Source organism: Diorhabda sublineata, chromosome 4 (genome assembly GCF_026230105.1).
Source record: "Diorhabda sublineata isolate icDioSubl1.1 chromosome 4, icDioSubl1.1, whole genome shotgun sequence".
NCBI classification, from domain to species: Eukaryota; Metazoa; Arthropoda; class Insecta; order Coleoptera; family Chrysomelidae; genus Diorhabda; species Diorhabda sublineata.
In genome coordinates, this window is record NC_079477.1 from 22850136 (window position 1) to 22856135 (window position 6000).

Below are 6000 nucleotides of genomic sequence, written 5' to 3' on the forward strand. Positions count from 1 at the left end.
ATATATATATATATATTGGACAAACAACATAACTGTTTTAGAAGAGAATTAATTAGCACAAATATTATTTTAATGATTTTTTTACATCTAGTAATTGATTTTTCATTAATCAAACACTGTTTTAATTTAGAAGAATTGAACCAACCAAAAGAAACGTCTATTTTTGATTTTGATCTATTTGTCATTGAAAAAAGTCCCTAGGATCTGGCCTATAGTGCAGTGCTGTGTTTAATATAAGTTTATAAAAAGAGAAACTAGACTCTTAAAGAAATAAAATATAGTGTTAATAAAATAATTCTTCTTCTGTATTTAGAAGAAAGACTATATGACCTTCGTTTTTTTTATTTGATTAGACTGATTTTTTTTTGTTTTGGTCGAGTGAGGACGTTGTGAATTATCGACACACAGGATAGTGCGGATTTAAAACGTTTTAAAAAGCAATGCTTGGCTTCCCTCTTTTACTGTCCCAAACGGTTGACACAAAATTAGGACTCTGGTTGAAATATTCAAGAATTTTTGTTTGTTTTCTTTCGTTTTAGAACCTATTTTAAACAAAAATTCGCGCATGTAACTTTAATTTTGGAATTTTTGCATTCATTTAAATAGAAAATGTATGTTTCAAATATTGGAATAAACGAAAATCAAATTTATTATCATCAAAACGTAATTTTTATTTATATATACCTAAATCTTGAAATTCCTTAGCTTCAAGAAAATATTTTTATCAACTAACTAGTTTTCTCTTTTTCTACATTTTTTGTTTTTAGTTGTGGTGCTTTTTCACCGTTTAATAATCAATCAAATACAATTTTTTCGTGTTATTTTAAATTTATCAAAAAAAAATCATATACTCCCCTTTATTCTTTCCATATGGTATCTTTTAGTTACTAAATTTCCTTTTATCCATTTGAAATCCACATAAACATACCACATTTAATTTGAATGCAAAAAGAACAAAAAATTAAATCTTAAATTGGTACTTTTTGACATGTAAGAGTCCCCCTTTTTGTGTCATCTGTTGAAACGCTGTCCAATTACTTGAAAAGTAAGTGCAAAACAAACTGATAGTCGTACGTTTCATTTTTTTATATATAAATATATATAAAAAAATCTATATATATAGAGAGAGAGAAAGTTTAAGTTATTTTATGAAAGTGCCCTTGCTTTGTATCATAGTAAATTTGTTTGCAATTTCCCTGATTCTCCATACCCGAAATACCCCATTCCCATATTACCCCGTTCTCTCATTATTCATATTAATAATAGTGTAATGTGTACAAAAAAATATGATGATTCAACCCTATTATTCAATTAAGAAATTTGTTTCGTTTAGTAAGATTTATGCAGTTTTTACATTATATTCAAAAATCCCTTTATGTACAATCTTATTGAAAATCCCCTCAAATTTATCAAAAACTTAACCTCAATATTGTTTGGAAGTAATTAGAGAGATTTTGAATCACAAATTGATTTATTTACATAAAATAACTACACCGATAGTCTCTATTACACTATTTGGTCACTATAGTATTTACACAAGGCTTGAAGGACCAGATATTTTAAATGCGAGTCTTGTTTTAAAAGTGGTAAATAATGTATTCAGTAAAAATATCACTAACTGTTCCAGAAATTCTACATAAGTAGCCCTATTAAATTGTTTGGTATTTAAGTTAGATATAAATTCACGTGACGGCTCGAAGGACCATATATTCTAGTTGGAAGAGTTATTTTCATGATGGGAAACACTGTATTCAGTATAAATATCACTAAAGCTTCCAGAAATACTAAAGGAACAGTTCTTATACATTATTTGATCATTAAATTAGATACAAACTCACATGCAGGTTCGAAGGACTAGATATTTTGGTTGGAACAGTTGTTTTAATGATGGGAAACACTGTATTCAGTATAAATATCATTAACGGTTGCAGAAATTCTAAATCATCAAACCTTTTACATTGTTAGGATTTTAAGTTAGATACAAACTCGATGCAGGCTCGAAGGACCAAATATTTAAATTGCAAGTGTTAATGCTACCAATGGTTCTAAAAATAATGGTAATAAATTTGCTCGGGTAAAAAAATTAGATGATTAGATGAAAGTAGTCAGATAAAAGATAATAATAGAACTAAATTCAATTTTTTTGAAACAAAATCGGTAAAAAATGAACTTTTTTTAAACTTTTATACAATTTTTGCTTCTTTTTCATCCGATTTTCACCAAATTAGTTGATTTTACTCAATAATCTGTAAATATTTCAACAAACTTTCTTTTTTAATTTAATTAAAATATGAGTTTAATGAAAAAATAGAGGAAAAACAGCTAGAATTGTATAAAAGTTTCAAAAAATTGTTTGTTTACAAATTTTGTTTTAAAAAAATATTCTACTTTTATTTATCCAATAAAATATTCAGTTGAACTAATTTTTGTATTTAATCAGATTCATTACCACAATTTCTAGTTTAATTTAGAAGTTTTGGAACCGTTGATATTAATACTGAATACAGGGTTCACCACCACTAAAACAACCCTCATAGTGTGTAAAACATTTTTTTTCATTATATTTTCACCAAATTACTTGGTTATACTGAATATTTATCAGTCTATTTGGATATTTAAATGTAATTTCTTATTTTTTTTATTAAATTAAAGGATTAGTTTGATTTTGGATCACATCAATCCAATTATCTTCTTCATTTACTTTATAGGTTCCTTAAGGGGGCATCAATTAGTTACGTGGACCATTTTTCAATCAATTTAGACTCCCCTTCCACTTAGAAAAGATTTGCCTGGATCTCCCCTTATTGACGCTAAAAATATGTTAAACTAAATTTTTATTATTATTCGGAAAAATAATAAACCTTTCTGGTATACTATAGTTAATTTATTTAAATTAAATAAAATTCAAAGTAAAAACAAAACTTTTTACCCAAGTACTTTTTCGATTTAAATAATCTGGGATTTCTGGTAGTTAAGAGAAATGTCTACGTTTTCTTCGTCTATCCATTCCAAACTTTCATCCACAACGCACAGCAGCTCTATAGCACGAACCACACGTATTGGTTGAAACTTGACTACAGTTTCTCGTTTCTTTCTTTATTTACATCAATGTCAAACTTTTTAAATTAATTTTTCGATAATATTTTCTATTTTTTGAAGTTGACGTAATATTTTCGATTATCCCCCCTCGGTTTAAATGAGATTCCATCAAACCCCTCCCCATTCTGAGCACACGTAATAAATTGATGCCCTCATGTGTTTAAATATATTTTCTTTATATATTTTTATTATTTTTTTTTTTTTGAAAAAGGGCATATATCTTACAAACCGAAACAGATATTTTCCACTATATACGGCTTGTTAGTCACAAACTCATTTTTTGTTTGGGTTTGTGATTTAACAGAAATTTAGCAGCTTTGAGACGTTCGCAATTGATTTTGCATCAATTTGTTCGAGAATAATTACAATTTCTTTTTTTTATACATATACATATATAAAAAAAACCTTTTTGTACAAAGATATCTTAATTTTGGGTTAAAAAATCCATGTTTATACCATTCTACATTTTTTTGATAGTTATTTAATTTCATTAAGTATATATACACCTTGTTTTAGTACAGTCCATTTTCATTAAAAGCTATAAATTTGTTAAACTAGAAATTTTACAATAAACGAATACATAATTTTGTGAAAAAAAAAAAAAAACTTTACAATAAACAGCAACACAAACACAAAGCTAAATAAAAAGAATTTTATTTCGTTCTTTAATTAATAAAATCTTTCTGATGACCTAAATGACCTATAATCAGGAAGCGACATTTTTCACATATTCTATTCATTTTTACAGTAATTCCGAAATATTAACTACCCATTTCATGTAAGTCGACATAAAAATATAGTGTACAACACGTACAGAAACCTGATGTTTCATATTTGTACTAGTACATTCTCTAGTGTATACTATGAAGTAATATAATCACCTTAACATGTTTTAAAAAATTTATTATTACGAGGTGTATTCGTAAAGTAAGCTCTATTTTAAAATAAAAAAGAACCAATACTAATACATCGAGGAAATCTATCAATTGTACAATATTTTTCAACATCTAGTAATCTATATATTTTATCACCTTGTATGCTAAAGAAAAACTTCTAATGTCAAAATAAACTAAATCACTAGGGGGTTGTGGCCATGAAAAACGTTGCATTTGATGCCATTGAGGAGTCATCACAAACTTCTGAGACATCGCTACATAAAGTATAGTGTACAGACTATGGTGAAAACGTTCAATTTGAACTCATTTAGGAGTCATAACGCCCTTTTACATTACAAAGTATGATGGGAAACGTTTCGGTTGAAGCCTTTCATGAGTCATCATGCTTTGTTTTACCCATTTACTGTACAAATTATGACTAAAAACGTTCCGGTTGAAGCCCTTTAGGAGTTATCACTCCCTTTTTGAGCCATTCGCTGTACAAACTATGATGGAAAACGTTTCGGTTGAAACCTTTTATAAGTCAACACGCTATGATGGAAAACGTTTCGGTTGAAACCTTTTATAAGTCAACACGCTTTTTTTGAGCTATTTATTGTACAAATTATGACCAAAAACGTTCCAGTTGTAGCCCTTTAGAAATCATCACTCCCTTTTTTAAGCTATTCGCTGTTTAAAGTATGGTGTGAATCATTCCTGCTGAAGCCCTTGTTTTAACTAGTTACCATACAGAATATGGTAGAAAACGTTTCAGTTAAGGCCCTTTAAGAATCTTAATGCTCTTTTTTGAATGGAGTGTGGTGAAAAACGTTCTAATTGAAGGCCTTTGCATCGTCACATCCTTTATTGAACCATTGGCCATACAAAATGTGGTGAAACACGTTCTAGCTAAACTCCTTCAGGGGTCATCTTATCCTTTTTTGAGTCATTTACTGTACTAATTATGACCAAAAACGTTCCGGTTGAAGCCCTTTATGAGTCATCACCCCTTTTTTGAACCATTCTTTTATTGAGTCATTTACTGCACAAAGTATGACCAAAAACGTTCCATTTGTAGCTCGTTAGAAGTCATCACGACTTTTTTGAGCCATTTGCTATACAAAGTAAGTTGAAAAAAGTTCCAGCTGAAGCCCTTTGAGAAACTTGACGTTCTTTTTTGAACCAATCGCTGTACAGAATATGGTGAAAAACGTTTCAGCTGATCTTCTTTAGGAATCATCACCTACTTTTCGAATAATTTGCCATCTGGTTAAAAACGTCCCAGTTGAAGCCCTTTAAGAGACACCACGCCCTTTTTGAAGCCATTTAGGAAAAATTACGCACTTTTTGAAGCCATTTGCTATACAGAGTATAATAAAAAAGTTTTCTGATAAAGTTTTTTAGGAATAATATAGAGTATGACCAAAAACTTTCCGCCCTTTAAGTCATCATGTCCTTTTTTGAGCCATTTGCTGAACAGAGTATGTTGAAAAACGTTCCAGTTGAAGCCTTACTTCTTAACATCGAATCTCTCATTGCAATTTATCTGTACACAGATTTGTCGTTGAATTTTTCTTATTAATGAAACAATCACTTGACTACTGCTATTATGTTTACAAAACCAACAGTGAGATCAAAATGGAGTTAAATCTTTCTGCTAACCACAAAAATGACACTAGCAGAATGAAGATGGTACTTATTTTATGAATATACCTCGTATTAGAGATCGGGTATATTCAACAAACAGTTTTAGTTTTATTTTTTTTTTAATTTTATATATCGTTTAAATAACGACAGTGAAAAAATACCATTTTCTTATATTTTGGATCAGATCAATTAAAAGACTTCTCTTTTCTATAGTTTTTATTGAACATTAAATATGTTGATAATTTTCAAACAAAATTTTCCATGTTATAAATTTTTTTTCAACTTATTTAATCTTTTTTGAAACTTTTTTAATATCAATAGCAACTAAATACAGTATAAATAACTTTATAGAACCGTTAATTTTGGTTAATTTTTTCTA